At 32.5% G+C, this 19,892-nt stretch overlaps 1 protein-coding gene across 1 annotated transcript in view; it reads right to left on the bottom strand.

Annotated features, from left to right (window-relative positions):
- The window catches only part of Sema2a (Semaphorin 2a), a 303,390-nt gene that overhangs the window by 216,324 nt on the left and 67,174 nt on the right, over positions 1 to 19,892 (bottom strand). The window lies entirely within an intron of this gene.

Raw genomic sequence — 19,892 nt, 5'->3', positions numbered from 1 at the left:
TATGACACACGTCACCCTATTTGTAAAGGCATATCATCTTTCACTTCAGTTGTCTAATCCCTTGACTCAGACAGTATCGTCCGAGGCTGTCTATACAATCATAACATAATGTAGTACGTTCCGACCAGTGTACGGACAGTTCTAGATGTATATCAACGAACAAAGTTATTCCAGAGGTTAACCAATTGAAGCATATAACAGTGTTCAATTCGTAACTTCAAAAACTGTGTAATCTTGTCATCAAGAGGACAAATCAAAAAATGTTTCGGCATGAATTAAAAATCTCCATGCCTGTTATTATAAGGTTCATAGATTTGTATAGTAAAATAGTGTAAAAATAGCGCACATTGCTACACAAAAAGATACATAAGTACATTGCCCAGAAATGTCTGTCACGAACGCAATTTGAAAAATTTTTTTTTTCTTAGTATTTCATTTTTAGCTTCTGTTTTATATAAAACACTGCATCTAGAGAATAACGAATTAATACTTGTATTTCATCAAAAAATTATTTCGTATTCTTGTCTATTTGCTTATTCTTTTGTGTTTATTTCGTTTATTTGAGTAACCATGTAACTTTCACACCACGGGAGGCAAAGTTAAGGATCTTCACAGTAGGTGGTGAGAAGTTTCATGCGCCGTGAATTTAAAGATGTTTTCTTTTACATCAATCATAAAGAATCACGCTTATAAGCCAATATGTTTTATTGCCAAAATAAAACTTATCCAAAATCAAAAGTCAGTACGGAATCAGTTTTTAATCATCATCAGCTCACTATACGTCCCCACTAAGAGGCTCGGAGCCCACCCAAAGTTAGGAGTGAATAGACCATAGTCAACCACTCTGGCCAAGTGCGGGTTGGTTTTCAGATATGTGCAGGTTGCATCACTATGTTTTCCTTTACCGTAAGAACGTCGGATAAATGTAAATCGAAAAACACATTGGTACACGGCGAAACTCGAACCCAGGATCTATAGATTACAAGTCAAGTGCTTGAACCCCTGAGCCACCGACGCTCTAATCATTTTTTAGACACTACGAATTCTTTATGTTGTCAAACAACGTTGTCAAAACGAGACCCTATTAGTGAAATTGCTATGGTTCTCTTTACTCAGAATATTTCTTACGTTGTTACATAGATTGGATTCATTTCTTATTTGATTCAGTATGTTTGAATAAGCGCGTTTGGAAAGAGTTTATTTTGCTGTTCAATTTATAAGAAAATATGTAACATTGCTTTCTGATAGTCGAATTTCATTCTTGTGTTACGAATGTGTTGTTTTTCTAGAATATTATAAGGAACCAGAAGAATCAAAGTTCAGTAGAAAGAATATATATATTTAGATATATAGAATATATCCAAAATGAATTCTATTTTCAAACGGACATTAAGCGATGTTAATACAATCTGAGTTGGCGTCTCTCGTTTAAGGTTTTGAAGAAACAGATGTATTGAAATCAAGTAATGGCCCTATAGCCGAGTATCTCCGGGGAAAATATCAAGATATGTTCGTTTCCGTTAGCGCCGTATGTTGGCGGTTTGAGGGAAATTTTGTTGGAAATCTCTCGACGCTTACTCAACATCGAATAAACTTTTATTTCACTGTGAAGTGTGTTATCGTGTAAACCATCTGATCTACTTACTTGATAAAAGAACTTTGCCGCATCTTTCCGGCCAAAGATGGAGCTTTCTAAGAGCTTTAAACAAAACCAATTCGTATCAAAGTTAGTAGGCAGATTCGGCTTCATATATTTGAATCTAGGATTTATTAAATAAATTTCAGGAAAAAAACGTCACGGTCAATTTATTTTGAAGAAATACTCGCAAAATGCTTAGATTTAAGATCTAGTACCGTTTACCAATAAGTATTGTTTATTATTTGGGTTTACTAAAATTCTAGTTTGTTTTTGCACACTATACGTTGTGTCGTTGAGTCTTCTACCAATTAAATACGACTTTTTATGCTGATTCATTTCTTCATCAATGTCACTACGTTCTTAGAATAACACAATATTTAATGATTTCATCGTTATTTTCTTAAAGCCTTAATAAATTAAATTGTTTTATATGAGCTTGAAATTGCCATTTTTTCTTGGTATAAGAAAAGCAAGGGCAGCAAACTCTGACACGCCATCCATCAGACCCTCAAGGCCTATGACAAGAAGGCTTACTGCTCTCATGAATATTTATCGCTCTGTTTATTCCCCAAACCGAGTTTCTTCAGGAAAAAAAATATTGTGACTGTTTTACAAGATTCTCTTTCACTTATGTATGCGCAACGCGTTTACCAATATCAAAATTAATTTCCTAAAATGTTTGTATCCTTAGAAATAATATAGACAGAGCTTACCAGTAAATATTTCACACATTTTGTCGATCTGCTAATTATACGATATACTTTTCTTATTCTAACTAATATTATTGTTTATTAAAAAATTATAAAGCAAGAACAAATCCCTAAATCCGTTCGACTACTAAGTTCTTATCAAGATTATTAAAGAGGACGGAAAATATGAGGATGGAAAGAGCGGTTGAATTAAGATGAATTTTGGAATTTATATAATAAAAATTAAAAGACAAAATGAAAATATAAAATAGAATTATGAAAATGAAGAGATAAGCACGCACTGTTAGAGGATATATTTACCACTGATATAAAATACAGAGACAAAATATATAAAGTTCCAAATACAAAAATATAAAAATTATGATTAAAAAACGTGTAAAGAGGTTCCGTATCTGTCGGCAACAATTACATTACATTAACTACATAGAACTGAACTTTTACACGTGTCTTAAAGATCTCTTTGTGTATTAAGTGGTTTGTTTCTTTTTTCAATTAGAGATTTACTTACTAATATAGCATCGCGTCGACATCACGCCACCTCACGAACTGAACGCGCCCCGCCTCCGTCCCGGCAATCCGCCCGGCTGCGCGCCCGCCGTTGTTCCCCCGTTCCCTTAGTTAGCCTCGAGCCTTGACTTTGTAAACACGCGTACGCGCACGACTGCCGGGACGCCGCTGCTGTCCTAACAACGATGTATTGATTACGTACTACACTGTAATATTATTTAAATTAATTAAAAGTTTTATGTTCCAAACGGACTTTTACTATACTAATAACCTATAATAATATGCAAATGTCTCTTTCTAATTGTACCGTGAGAGTCAATGGTTTTTAAAAGCAAATGTCCAAAAGCCGAAGTAAAGCACGGTCATGTTACTGTCAAAATTAAAACTTTTCAAAGTACGCCTTACAGAACTTCTGAAAGAATGAGTGGGCTCTACCCCAACATCTCCTGTATTTCCACAGACTTCTTTTGATCAATCATGACAAATTGTATTTTGTTCGAGGAGTAACCGTCACATTGTTTGACAGTTGTTTACTGAAAGTTTGCGCTTTGTGGCGTAAATAATAAAGTTTGTGTGCGTCAATATTAAATTCTTAATAACGTTGAACCAACAATTAGATATTAATTTATTACAACAACACAACGTCGAAAACTTTTTGATTGAAATGATTCAAATTTTGTTCTATATTTTGTAAATAATAATGTCTTTTGATAAAGCCAATATTTCTACCATAATAAATAAATAAATAAAATAATCTCTTACTTTAATAAAATGTAATTCAAATCGTTGAACATAAAAAAGAAAGTATTGGAGCATTCGTTCCATACAATGTATATTTTGTAACAATGAACAGGTGCGTTTATTAGAAACTAGCTGTCGCTTGCGACTCCCTCTGCGGCGAATTAAAAAAAGCCTAATTAGTAGCATATTTGTTCTTCCAGACTATGTTCTACATCTATGCCGAATTACATCAAGATCCTTTCAGCTGCACTGGAGATACCTTCAAACAAACATCTATCCAAACATCCGCATTTTATTATTAGTAAGAAGTAAGATAGCCCGTTCAACAAACATAACGATTCCCATTGTTATAGTTGTGCAAAGTTTGCTCTCCGGAGTGTCGGCGCATCCAGACATATCACCGATGTGGGACACGAAAGAAAGCAGTTATTCATTGATTCAGCGACACATCTGGCGACAAAACGCCCCCGGCTTTCCATTCTGATGACCTGACTTGACATTTTTATTGCTTTCCATATTTTCTTAGCGTCCTCCGAGGCATTCGCCATTTATGGAGGCCGACGTGAATTATTGTGCAAGTTGAAAAAGGACAGGACATAATAACATCACGATATTGCCGGTACAATTCGAAGAATGTCTGAAGTTATTCCATTATAGACAGCGCTTTGCTGAACTCGGTGCAAGTTCAAAATTGTCTCTGGACTAAACTTATTATTAGATTTATTTCTACGAACACCACTTAAAATTTCAGATGGTGGTCACACAAATTAAACAATTTTAAACTAAGAACATATGGTTAATTGATAGATTTGTTAATATTTTCGCAAAAAAAAAGTAGATTTAAATAACAACTTAATTATACGACCGTCCATTTTTTTGATTGTATTTTTCGTTCATAACACGGAAATGTCTGACTTCCTATTGACGGTCGCTGTAGCTCTCACAATAGTTTAAGGAGGTGCGTTGTGTTGTGAAGAACAATGAGTTCGGAGCAGTTTTCATGTCGGAAGTGGCATTACACTGAAAATTAGCCTCAGCGATAAAACGCCAACACAAATTAGCACGCGCACGCGAGCTCCGACATCGTTTGGAGAAAACGTTATGACTTTATGAACCAATTCCAAATTTAATTGTTTCTAGCCCCCCTATATTTGAACTAAGGTTATTATAATAAATAATTTACATAATTTTCTAAGTTTTCTTTTTAACAATAAACTTAACCTCAAATGAAGAACGATTGAAGTAATTTAGGTTTTTTGTTGTAGTGTTAAAAATTAGAATTAAGCATGCTATGTTCGAATTTTTTTCAAATTAGCTTAATAAAGGAGAGCCAAAGGAAAAATTTAAAGTGAACGTTTTAGCACCTCCTTTATTTGTCGTAGATTTAGGCAAAAAAAAACAGTAATATTTTTAATAAATTGTACTGAAAATAAACTATATTTATAACTTACTAGCGGTGGCCCGCGACTCCGTCCGCGCGAAATTAAAAAAAAATAGTAGCCTAAGTGTACCAGACTATGTTCTATATGAATCCCATATTTCATCACGATCCATCCAGCCGTTCTGGAGATATCCTCAGACAAAAATCCATCCATCCATCCATCTAAACATTAGAAGTAAGATAATAGCACAAAAATACGTAAGGAGCTGCTATTTAGACATTAACTTAATGTGAACAAATATATCGACCACAGCTAAGTGGAAAAGAAAAAACGTCGTTCGGAAAAAGTCACGAATTCTCCCCGAAATGTAAATTTCCTCGACATATATTGTATAGGATGCTGTTATTCAACGCCCTCTTCTGGAGCTGGGCTATAAATTAACAACTGGGAGGACAAATCCATTGAACGTTTCGAACCATGCTTACAATTGCAATGCGACTGCACGCAGCAGTGTATTGTCGAACTTATAATAAATTACGTCCTATTGTTATGCGGGACTGGGTAAAGTGTACAAGGGATCGTTTGAACGTGATTCAGCTTTAGTATTTTATTTCAACAATAACTATTCTGCTTATCAAAACAAAATATATGATTATAAAAGCATGTTATAATCAAAAAGCTTATTTTGAGTTACATTGCGTTAACTTTTTTTTATATTTTCATTTTTATAAGGTCCCACAAAAGATAAAGTAAATTAACTGTAATTAATAGCCAAAAGTAATTTCGTATTGTTTGCTTTTAAAATTAAGTAGGTGCAATAATATTTTCTTCTTTTTTACAATTAATTATTAAAGATTAAATGAAGACTTAAAAGCCACAGGTTAAATTCTTTACCCAATCATATTTTTAGTTACTCCTAGCTGTTGCTCGGGGTTTACTACTAGGGTAGAATTAAAATATAGCATATGAAACTCCCGCATCCAGTGCATGAGATATGAAATATTTTGATAACATACCGACATTCAATTTTTAATAAATGTATTATAATTAATATAATAACATTTATACTAATTGATAAAATTCCAATTATCTCTATTTGGGCTTGAGGTATATCAGCGTAATAATTAGATAATTAGCGTATTAAATTTTCATAGGCAAAATCATTTGTTCTGTTTAGTATGTTATATTGAAATATATTTTTCAACTATCAAATCCTAACAATATTAGCTTTTGAGTAAATTTAACGAGAAACTTCGTATAATATAAATTCATAATAATATGAGAAGTTAATTTTGTAACATTATACATTAACGCAATTTTTATATATTGAAACGTGAGCCCGCACTAAATAAAAAAAAACTTAATAAGTAGCCATCGTGTTTTCCAGACTATTTTCTATATCTATTTTATATATTCTTTGTCTGTTTCTATTACCTTCTAATAAACATCCATCCATTCATTCATCTTAACATTCGCATTACTATTAATAATCAAAAATTTTGCTTAGTAAGTACTTACTAAGGATTCTTTTTTCTGTTAAAATAAAAGAGAAACTGAAGAGAATTGAAAAATATATTATACCTAAACTGAAAAAAAACATTTTCATGTCCAATGTTAAGTTATTCATTCCATTTCGTAATCTTTACGGTCCTTCTAAATCCGAACCGAAGGGAATAATTATTCGTCCGAACCATTATTGCATTTAATATGAATGTTGGCTTAAAAAGCCTTATTTGCGGATCACAACGGTGAAGTTGAACCACTGAAACGTCGGCATTTGTATAAGAATCCCCAGAGAAATCCCAGGCCAATAGCTCCAAGCTTTGCTCGCCCGTTTATCTGAAAGCAATCAAACAAATGCCACGATAATGATGTTAGAAGTAACGTCGCAGCTTTTCTTACTTTTGCTGATGTTAATATTGTATTACGCGGCCCAATGGACCTTTTGTTCGACGAAATAATGAGCGTCATAAAAGCCCGGGTCAGCTCAGAATATAATGTAATTGTTTGATGATTTCTAAGTATAATGTTTAAGGTGCTCATTATTATTTTTACGTAAATAATAATAATTTACCCTTAATGAATATTTTTTTTCTAATAAATATAAATTTCTCAGAAGAAATATTCGCCATGAATGTCACTATCATAAGATGTAGAAAAGTAATTATTAATCTGCAATATTCATACAAAGACAAATGAACATGAAATTAAAAAGCATCTTTATCGATTTAACACTTAATAAAAAAATTATAAGAAAAAATTAAAGCAGTATTCATTTATGAAATGTTGCTGAGAATAAAATAAAACTAAGTCAAATTGATATAAAAGGCTTCGTATCTTTCCCTTGTCTAGTTACATGGAGCGTCAGACCGCTGTCGGTCCTTCTATATTTCATCTTTTCAATGTTTTATCACTCCACGGCCGAGGGAACGCGGATAATCATGTAAACTCACGTACAATATACATAGGGAAATTATTTCGAAAGGGGTAAATCGGAGAGGTACTAGCAAGGAGTGTTAAGGTTGTGGCGCACTTGTAAACTACTAACCCAACTGGACCTTCCCGTCTCGGTATCGCCGCGGCGTAAACTCGCGGTCGCCTCGAGGTTGCCGATTGACCAGAATATACATTTAAATTTGTTAGCAAAACAATACGTCATTTGTGCATTACGCGGTCGGCGAGGTAACGCACAGGTCGGGTTAAACGATACGTCATTCGGGCTGTTCAACCCGACTCAATGACGTATCGTTTTACTAACGTATCGTTATCCCGCTCAATCGGCGAAGTCGAGGTGGCAACGAGTGGCGAAATAGGGTAGACGAGGAGTTTACGTGTACGGTCTGACCTTTATGCTATGATAAGTATAAGGAATATGCAAAACATAAGCGTAAATTTGTTCATGATAATTTTAATGAACAACCCCGGTAACTAACAATGTCCGGTATGAAGAGCATAAAAAGGATCGATTTTTGTTACAGGCCTATCGTGAAGGAATGAGCAATTTATTTAATTTTTTATTTAATTAATAATTAATTAAATTAAAAGTATATTAACACAGAAACTTTAATATTCATATTTGTGTGAAATAATCAGATAATTTCGTAATCACCCGCAAACTAGTGGTGATTACTAAGCACTATTGAATTTACTAAATTTGGATTAATTTCAAATAATGAATACCAATACATTGGAATTGTTCCGCGGTCTTGTTACATCCAATTAAATGGCCACATTGTAAAATAGATGGAAATGAAGCTAATGTGTTACTAAACAATGTTATTGACTCAAATTAAGGCATATTTGTTTTATTCAGATAAAACGATTTTAGGGATATCGAATATACAAACTGTAAATTATGTCTATAAAGTTAGAAATAAATTCAATATATTTACAATTTTCATTTATTCATTTTTACCATAAAGATCTTTTCTTTAAAAACGAAACTAAAAAACCATTCATGAACCACGAAAATTTAAGAGTTTTCTTTATCGAAAAATAAACATCTAATCAAGACGTGAGTTGAGGACTTTCTATTAATAAATGTCATAAACCAAATACCTGTCGTCAACGCAACTTTTAATAATGAAATAAATTAAAATTTTAATTAAGTAACAAAAAAATATTTTTTTAAATTTTCACAATTTCTATTACGGTCAGAAATAACATGTGTTAAATATCGTATCTAAGAACCACTTATTAAAGAGACCTTGTTAGGGGTAAGCACATCGACGTAGTAGACTTATAGCTACATAGGCAATATCATGAGAAGTATTTTCCCTCGGTTTTCTACACGGTTACCTCGCGTACGAGCCTCTCAATGATATACATGAATAGAGTGTCCGGCGCTGGGTCTTTTCATCGTTTATCGTACGCCACGGCCGAGGGAGCCGACACAATCGCCCCAGGATTGAATACGTCGCCAGGTAAATGCCTAGATTTTGTAAATACACTACGTCGTTGCTCCCGTATAAAATGCTTCCACTTTAAAATTTAAATGAAGACAAATGTCTACGTCCGCCGACGTGTGTCCACGGGATCTTCACAAAGGATTATAATGAACTCTTTGAATAAAAGAACCGCTACGACTACAAAAGCTCTGACTATAATATGAAAAGATTTGTTGAATAGTTTTTTTCTTCTGTCATGCCAGTATATCTAGAGATAACAAGACAGTCATACTATCGTATAACATTCTTGCATAAGATTACAATCATTTTTTTAAAGAGACTCTACGCGTTAGATTTTGATCCATCTTTTTTGTGAATGTTTCTTTAATAGGTAATATCATTAACTATACTATTGAGTTAAAAAATATATATTACTATATACCCGTTACTTTTTCCACTCGGAATTAGAAAAAAAACTTTATTAATAGCCACTATATTCTATACCCATGCCAAATTTCATCAAGATTCGTTGATTAGTCTGAAAATACCTTCTAACAAACATCCATCCATACATACATACATACATCCGTCAATTCGCATTTATAATATTAGTAAGATAACATCAGTCACGGCTAAATTTCTGTATCTAAAAACTATAATACACATGTATGTTGAATGAAGAGTGGAAAATCACTTCCTCTATATCAAACAATACTTATAAACTTTCCACCTCCTTTCTTCTACAAAGAAATAAAAACGAGACGAAAGGAGATTACATGGATAAATTGCCAGCATATAAAATGCACAGTCAGTAGCTGATGCCGACGCCGCGGACGCGACATTCGCAGCCCATCGATATGCTAATACCGTCACTGCGGCGATGCACGTAACGCGATCTACCTGCTACTACCGACTGGCAATTTGCAAGCAAAATGCACTGAAACCGGATCCGCGCCTCTGCCCACAACTAAAATGTAACGATGAAATTCTTTTCGATACTATAGCTTTTATAATCGGTTAACGCTTTGGCTGTTTTTTTCAGGAGTTTAATGGCTTTTATTGTATGCGATTATTGTTGACTACGTAACAATATTTAGCATCGACGTCACTTAATTCCATCGAATATCATGATTAGGTATAAACTAGCTGTCGCCCACGATTCAGTCCGCGCGGAGTTAAAGAAAAATAATTAATAGGTTACGTGTTTTTTAAACTATGTCCTACATACATTGCCAAATTTCATCGAGATCCTTTCTTACAAACATCCATCCATCCATCCGTCCGTTAATCCATACATCCAAACTTTCGCATTTATTATTAGTAAGATAATACCATGATAATTTGATGATAATGTTCATACATAATCATTTTATTCGATTATATTTAATTGACGCACCTTCTTCGTACATAAAAATTCTATATTAAAACCTTTTTGAACACGCTTTAAAAAAAGTTAAAAAAGGAAAGTAATCAAATATGTTATATTGCGCGATTATTTTTCGCGTGACCTACTTAGTGAAATCGGTTAAGAACGTTTCATAGTAAGTTCTTTTCATAGATTGAAGTATAATAACGAAAAGTTTTTAACTTTAATATTATACTAAAAGAAAGAATCTTACCTTTTTTTTTCTCAAGAAATAAATCTTCCTTACCTGGAAAAATAAAATGAATCTTAATATTGTAAGAAAAATAAAGTTTAACGCATTTTATTGCATTTTTTTACCCAATCTTATGTTACAAATAGTATGTATAGATACAAAATTTTATATGTATTTTTAATTTACATATATAATCAAATTTGTTTGTTAATTAAAAAAAAAGCAGACAGACTGTAGGTCTATGACTCATTGAATGCTACGTCATTCGCAAGAAAACGATTACGATTTAGATGGTTGCCATTTACATACAAATGCACAAAAACATTACTCTTCTGTGTCAGTCGGGTAAAATAAAAAAAAAATTAAACTATACTCTTCAATATTATAAAAAGAAAGTTCCGCATAACGTAGTGGGAGCAGTAAATCATTTTAATAATTGATCCGTGAGGAAATATTCATGAACTTAAAGCTGGAGGTGGGCCGGATAAAAACGGATGAGAAATGTTCCAGCCTCCCCGGATATCTTTACGCGAGTGACCGGCCCCGGCCTTATAATATGACTATTTATATTATAGTGAATACGTTTTTGCAGTGCAATATGTGAAAACAGATGTGGTTCTAAGAACCTCGTGGTGTTAAGTTCAGTAAAAATTCCTGAAGTTACGTTAACAATATAAAATTCGCGGATTAAATTTGTGACAAATTCCAACATTCACGACAAAAAATATATTACATGAATGTCTAAATTAGTATATTTTAATATAGTTTCGGCATTTTTATAATTAAATATTTACTACTTGCGCTTCTTGACTTATTATAATTTTCTGAATATTGCAGCGAATGTCCTTAAACAAAAGCCGTATCTTGTTAGTTGCAGTTTATTTATTGATATAATATAATCATAGCTTATTAGGAAATCTCTATATAAATAAGAAGAGTTATTATTTTTTTTACTTAAAAAAACGTTGGTAAATCGATCTGGATTTTTATATTACCAATAAATTGTACTGTATTTTAACAAAATAAAGCCTATTTTATTGTTGAAAATTCGAAATACCTTTATACTACCTTAATATCAAATTTTTATTTTCGGATAAATTATAAAAAGTACAGTAAGAAACAAAATAAGTACGTAATAAAAAGTATATCACTGTCATATATCGCATTCTGAAACGTTCCTTTGATGCAAATACGAAGCGTAAGCAGCTGCAATTCAAGAATAAAGTATTCTAGATTTCGCATCGACGAACAACTCAGTTTTTAATCTTTCGAGAAATTCAGTAAATTCTTTTTATACGGCAATATACGTGTCTGGGAATAAAATTTCGAAGAATGAGGCGAAAATATTCTACCAAGAAATTCTATAAGTGGTACAGTTATTAACACCGACTCTTGGTCTTCACAAAATTTATGCAGGCCTTCTTTATTGTTGCGAAATTGCGCCGCAATAAAAAGTCAAAAATATCTTTGTGATATAAAAAATTGCTTACTTAACCGCCATCTTAGGAATGGGTGAATAATTCAAAAGAATAAAAATGACCTCAATGAATTTATAATTTACAATTTGAATAACAATGGTGAGCAAATTAAGGGAGCGGAATTAAATAAATCTACGAAAAATTGAAATCGACTTATAACCATACTAGCGGTCAACCGCGACTCCGTCCCCGCGGAGTAAAAAAAAACATAATTAGAAGCTTATGTGTTCCTCAACACTAAGTTGTATATGTATGCCAAATTTCATCGCGATCCGTTAAGCTCTTCTAGAGATATATCTTCAAACAAACATTCATCCATCCATCTAAACATTCGCATTTATAATATTAGTAACATATAGTATAGAGAAATTGATAACTTTTTTTTATAACAGACGGGGGCAAACGAGCAGCGGGAACACCGAGGTGTTCAACGACGCCCATGGACATTAGCAACTAACTAGTAACTTCATTATGAAAGGCTTATTCAGTATTCGTAGGTTAACATTAATGTAATTTTGTATTAATTCTTAAATACAGACATTTGTATGCGTAGTTTTCACTAGAAATAACTTATCTATCAGCAAATAATAACAAACAAAACAATTCTAAGTTTACTTATAGCGTGTCAAAACAATACGCACAATGACGCAATACAAATATGATTGTGACGTCGTGAAGGTAACCGAATCTTTTGTTTGTTCAACTAATGGCCCTAACGCTCGCTAACCAACCAACGTCCCACAAACTTCGTACTTCCCACGTGCTATAAATATTTTTAAACCTGAACTAGGTTATATAGACACTTGTATAGATTAACAAAGTTTACCTCGTAGCAAAATTTATACATATTAATTAAATTGGATTGTCTGTATGTAATATAAATACATTGTACACATGATGTATTTGCGTAGCTGATAACGAAAAACCAATTGTAATAACTATTGTCTGTCTGTCTGCCTTTTTATATGTATGTCTGTACACAAAGGTGCGTTTGTTCAGAGTAATCTCCGGAACGGTTGAACAGATTTTGAGCGGAGAGTAGGTATCTAACAAAAACATTACAAATTGGTTAAGTTAAATCCCAAAATATATGCCTTAAGGTACGATTACACTACGACAAAAAACTGACATTAATATCTTTACTATTTACAATTGTATAAATGTATCAAGAAACGCTCGTGTCATATAAAGATACTTTGAGGAATATACTGAGTGTACCGGATATAACCTTAGTCTTACTCTACCATTTCATTTAAAATCAAAAGTTACCCAGAAACTACCTATGTACCTTCATAACAATATTATATTTCGACTCCGTAGTTTATACTACGGTTCAATGTCACGAACAGCCTGAAATAACATTATATTTCTACATCACATATAATGTTAAAAGATTTATTATTATGTCTTTTTAACATTTAATATCAAGCCTAGATACTTTCTACATTTATAACATAGATATATTTCGACTTACACCAGACAAGGCAAATATAAAAAAGATTTACGCTACGCTTTAATTCCACGAAAAACCTAAAACAACAGAGCGTATTAACTTCAAGGTCTCACACAAGGAGCTTTGAATATGAAAAACATTGTCTAGGGCCAAGCAAAGAGAAAAGAGCGGCTTAAGTGGACACTCATTTCTAGGGAATTTATTTAATGAAATTCCATTTATGAAGTAAGACATATTTTTATGATTTTAATAAAAATAAACAGAAACATTAGTCGTAACAGAATATTAAATTAAATTAGTAAAGAAAACAAAGGATAGAAAACGAACTTAAGATAAGTAATAACCAAAAAAAAATTAGGAAGGCAAAGATCAATAATTTTGTATATCAAAATTAATGTACATATATTGGGTAAAGCATTGTTTAATAAGTATTCAGGAAAAGAACACAAATGAAGCGTCAATTAACCTACAACACCTAACTTAAAGTCATAAATAATTTTCTAAACTCAATAAACCTGAATTATAGCCTCTTGAAGATTCACATCCGTGGGATTGACTATTCGTTAGGGCATTAATGATATAGGTATCTATCAAAGGTGTTGTATACTTCTGTAATAATAATATTTACTTCAATGTAAGCCTAAATACAAAGATACAATCAAATTATTACAACACGAATAGACCGCGTGAAAACGTTGTCAAAAACAACGTGTGAAATATAAATTGGTTACCTTATATTCAATTTTTTTTTATTATTTCCGTAACACAAATAGATTAAATGGATTTAAATATCTGTAATCTATGTACATAGTATGTTTGAGCATTACATATGTATTTGCGTCGATACTTAGAAATAATGAAATAAAAATAATTATATTGCTCCGTTGTCTTAGCTTTATTGTCGTCTTAACTAATTGTCTTTCCCCATCTACCACAGTTCGTGACAAGGGTCACATGCTATTGTGTGATACCCACGTCACATTTCAAGGCGTTTCTCTTCAGAGTATTGTTCTTAGTCGTCAAAACAATGTTATTTGATCAATATTAAGCGGTGACAGCTTCGCCAAGAAAATATAGGTTTAAGGTACACTCATGGAATCTGACGTTGTCCCACCTAAAACTACAGTCGCTTGTTTAAATTAGCCTGTACGAAGAAAGATCGGTCAGTGGTATATAGTTTGCTTCTTATTATTATCCCGTCATTTGTGCAAGACGGCTACATTATTGGTTATTTATAAGAAAAGGCGGAGTTTGTCTCGTCACAATGAACAAGGCAACTATTCTGTTTGTGGAACACCGCGAATTTCCGCGACTGTACATAGGTACCTCAAGGTATTAGAATTTATTATGAAACAATATTATTAGTTCAACTTTATGTATCAACTGTTCTTTAAAAGTAAATGTCTTAGTTCGTTAAATATAATAAGTACTAATTCTATTGAAAAACATCTTATGGTTTCGGAATATAATTTCTATGAATAGGTAATCGAAGGGATACAGAATTAAAACCTAAAATCTTATAAAAATATTGATCTTATTACTAAGACACCAATTAGCTAATGAAAATGAGTTCAGACTATTAAAACTGTCTTCTGCTCCGAGAAATGCTGGCTGAGCGATTTTTTTTTTATTTAACTAACAAGTTACCGCACCGCTACTTCAGCGTCAAATTTAAAGGCGTCTCAAGCGCTCGCTTAACGCAAATAGAATTTTTATTAGAAAATAATTTTCAAAGGAGGCCCTTATTGTGAATTAAAAAAAAATTGTACTCGTTTTTCCACTTTGCTAAGCTAAATTCCCAATTTGCCTTTATCCCGTCGAATCAACGGAGTGGTACAAATTGAGTAGGTACATCAAAGTAACGTTCACTATTCTCGTACATGTAAGTATTACCAAAAAAGGGATCGGTCCAACATAAAACGCAGTCGACTTAGAAACGATAGCCGTAGACTCTTGAGCTATATCGTAAAAAAAAGGACTATCGCCACTAAATCATACAATAAATTATTGAACATGAAATATTCAAAACGGCAGCCGTATTGCAGGGTGTGAAAAACAGTGGAAAATATAGCACTAGTGTTTACGATCAGATTTTATCTCTTGACTCGACGCGTTAATTCACTATTACAATCGAAACTCCGCCGGGCTTACCCCTGTACGTCGCTAATTGACTACTGCCTATTGAATACTGTTTGTTCATTTATAAAGCCACTAGATCTATGCTAATTAGAAACTGTTTACATTGATTAAATTTATACTGCGTATGTAAAGCATGATTGGAAGCTTCTCTGTTCGTAATTGAAATTATTTGTATGTTTGTAGTAAGCAAATAAAAGTAATTGTTTCTTGGCTATATTTTTACTTGACAATAGTCTTATTAATATAATAAATGCTTATGGTTGAATGAATAGATAATTGTATTTTTTGACGGTATCACCAGAACGGCTATATGAATCTGGCTGAAAGAACACATAGGCCTTTATAAAGATTTTTTTTTCCACACAGACGGAGTCGCGGCCGAGAGCTAGTATGAATAAATAACCTAAACGAAATAACACATTGTAAGTTTGTTACACCTCAACAGCATTGCCTTGATATGCGTTTCCACTGCTGAAATACTCATAAGAACACGTATCCGTAGCAAATGATGGTTTTTTTTTTTTAAAAAAACCTGCCTTTACATACATACATATCCAATAACAACAACTTATCAAGAAACCTATTTAAATGTATTATAATCCTATTTCATTTTTTTTAAAGTCATAACAAGGCGAAAGGAAAAAACCCGTGTATTTATTTTCTGAAATAAATAAATATTAAAATAACAGGATAGATAAAGCGATGATCCGGTAATGAATATTATCGAGGTAAAATTCTTCAATATCGTAATCGGCAATCATAAATCGATTACTCAATCGCCCGTGGGGACCATAAATTGAAATTTAATTCTTGATTTTAACATCAATAAGCTTTTAAGCTTAAACGATTAATAAAAACGTAGCTTTTAATTAATATCGTGTTAAATATTTCATTCTAACCTCAATAGCTTTTCTAGCTATAACTGATCTTCAATTATATAACTTTCATGTATAGAATACTAGTTGTCGCCCGCGACTCCGTCCGTCGATTAAAAAAATGTAATTTGCTAAATTTCAACGTGATCCATACATCCGTTCTGGTGAAACCTTCAAACAAACATCTAAACATTTAGATTTATAATATCAGTAAGACTGAAATGAAAGACCTTTAATTATATAGTATTCAATAATTTAAAAACTATTACACTAATATTCCTAAAAAATTCTATGAATGAAGATTATTGGACGTTTCTATGGCAGGTTTTTAATTTGTCTTTACTTAGAATTAAATATTCGGAAGGGCGCTTTACTTCGTAGGGCGGGTCGGGCGGTTTCAGCGAGGCAATAAGTGCCCCCTTTTATTTCACCGGCACTTTAACTCGGGTGCACTGATTTGATAACGCCGTTTGTTTCGAGAGCCACTCGCGGCCATCATTTTAGAAATGGTTTTTCCTCAATATTAGAATTCATTAAATATTGAAAGCGTTTAATAATTAAAAATAAGAGGAACTTTATTAGAAAATGGAAACCAATATTATCTTATTTCTTACTAACATTATAAACATAAATGTTTAGATGGATGGATGTTTGTTTGAAGGTATCTCGGTAACGGCTCAACGGATCTTGCTGAAATTTGGCGTAGATGTAGAACGTAATCTGGAAAAACGCACAGACTACTTATTATTTTTTTAAATCGTGCGGACGGAGTTGTGGGCGACAGCTTTTATTATATATAAGTGAATAAAGTGTTTACTACTTCTAAAAATTTACGTTCCTTATTTTACTTGAACGGTACATTTACATTGGCTAATTGTTTTTGTATTATTTTGATCAGTTTTAAATCAAAACGTACGGGTTAATTAAGAAAATAATAAAAAAGTGAACAATTTTCTAAGCCAAACAACGCAGTATTGTGTAAAAATATAAAACACCCAGTGCGGTTCCAGGACGGTTTGTTTTAGGTGAAATCCAATTTGCAGGTGAACGCGTCCACGTATGTCGAATGCTAAACGCGTTTGCGCTGGTGTCGACAGAATGTCGATTCATTTTTTTTATTTGACATGGTTATTCAAACCAATACAACATAATTGGAAATAGCAATGTAGAAATTGCCGAGCTAAGGTAAACGTGGTAGACATTTTTGATGTGAAAAGATTAATCTTTTAAATCATAGTCTGGAAGAACACATAGACTACTCATTAACTTTTTTTTTAATTCCGCGCGGACGGAGTTGCGGGCGACAGCTAGTATCAAATAAACAAGAAAAAAAATAGATCGTGTAAAAGAGGATATGCGTAAGAAGGGAATTACTTTAAATATGACGACTGATAGGACGCTTATTATACAGTCGCCTGTACGCCTGCTACTAGACACGCACAATAAAAAAGCAACCTGACTTTAACAGTAATGGGATTGACTAACCATTGAATCCAATAAGAATCTAATAATACTAATGTTACAAAGAGTTAACTATACTCATTCTATAAAAGTTCACGTTATAACACATAAAATACGTAAAATACTGATACATAAAACTCATAAATAAAAATAACTAGTTCCATGTAAAAGACCATTTTACGACCAATCAAAAACTTTAGTCACCCAAGACTATTAAAAGTGACAATCTTTCTTATTCGTGAGAGCCATTTTAGGGATATTTATCTGGAGAAGTTGTAGTTTTTATAAAAAAAGAGATAATTTATTATCATTTGTAAAACATAAAGTATGAGGAGTAGTAAAAGCTAACTTTCTCGCGTGCTATTAATTGTTGTGTAGCGTCCGCCCGGCTCTGACCTGACATTTATTAAAAAAACGACCTTTTAAAAGAATCATTCACGGTAATTATATGATAGTTTAATATCTTTCAATATGAAACTACAGAAAATTGCAACGTTAATTGTCTGTATAGTAACAGTTTAAGATAAGTTCTGATTATTAAAAAACAAATTTTAACTCTCTTGAAACTGCACTGCAACGACCATTATTACCTTATTAAAGCTTCGTTATATGGAAAATGCAATATTGTAATTAAAATACTATTCATTCAATGATATAAAAAAATCAATAAGAATATTTTTTAACATTATACTAGAATTTTAAATAATACTATTATAATATTTTATCTTTGTTGCAAACTTCGTTAGAATATAAGCATATTTATGTCATTTATGCCTAAATATATATTCCACGTGTTAATGATACTCTGTTTGTCTCGAATGATAATCGATCTCAGTATCATGGGAACAGAGAAATGTTCTCTCACCAAGAATATAGTAACAGTAAATTATAAAGTTGAGGGCGTTTCAGTTGATTCAGATTAAATCTATAAGATCCAAGTTGGTTACAGCTATGCTAAGAACTTTGGCATTAAGGGAGTACACACTAAAGTAATCTACAGAGAATTCAATTAATCTTAAAACTAATTGAAGTTATCTATGCATGATGAGTACATTAGAATTATATGAAACTAGAGTTTATTAGTTAAACAATAAGTAAATAAAGCAAAATTATATGCCTACAAATAATTTCTAAAACACATTATCACATTTAATCATTAAACAATAAAAACCTTTAATTTTTATCTCTTAAGGTTCTTTTTTGATCGTTCTGTGTTGACCTAAGGGGCATCGGTGGCTCAGGAGTAAAGCGCTTGACTTATAATCTGCAGGTTCTAATCCCGCCATGTTCATGATCTTACGGTGAATGAAAACATCGTGATGCAACCTTTACATATATGCGAAGAAATTCAAAGGTGTGAAGTCAAGCAACACAAGGGACCAGCTTGGTTGACTATGGCCTAGTCACCACTAACTTGGATAGGCTCCAAGCCTATCAGTGCGGACATATAGTGACCTGATGATGATTCTTAAGCAGGTAAACGTTAAACAATTAAATCTAAATTTCAATGTTATAATTCTGAAGAGATTTAAAAAAAGAATTATACGAAAGCCGATAGTTTGGACGTTAAGAGATTCCGTTTAATTCTAATTAGCAATTATATTGTTTTTCTACACGAAAAAGGCGAACGCTTAATGACTTGGAAATACGAGTAACAATTAGTGTTTTTTTCTATCGTATAGTTTTTAATTTCATCTTTTATTACAGTTTGATACCTACTTATGCCATTAGAAGCTCGAATTCGATAGAAAAATATTATATTCTACTGTGATAACACGGTGATGATGACCTGCCTTTAAGTCTCTTAGTCTTGAGTGATATAATCAAATTATGTCGTACCACACACGTAAGAAATTTTAAGAGACTCCGCTACTTTTGTTTTTGCAACACTTTCTTTTTTATGACAGAGACTAGCTGTCACACGCAACTCTGTCCGGGTCCGGGTCCAGACCACGTTCTACATCTGTGTCAAATTTCATTAAGATTCATTTTGTCGTTCTGGAGATATCTTCAAAAAAAAAC

This window comes from Papilio xuthus, unplaced genomic scaffold, assembly GCF_000836235.2.
Source record: "Papilio xuthus unplaced genomic scaffold, Pxut_1.1 DF826938.1, whole genome shotgun sequence".
Taxonomy (NCBI): Eukaryota; Metazoa; Arthropoda; class Insecta; order Lepidoptera; family Papilionidae; genus Papilio; species Papilio xuthus.
Note: the sequence above shows the minus strand (reverse complement) of the source record. Positions and strands in the feature narration are given on the sequence as shown.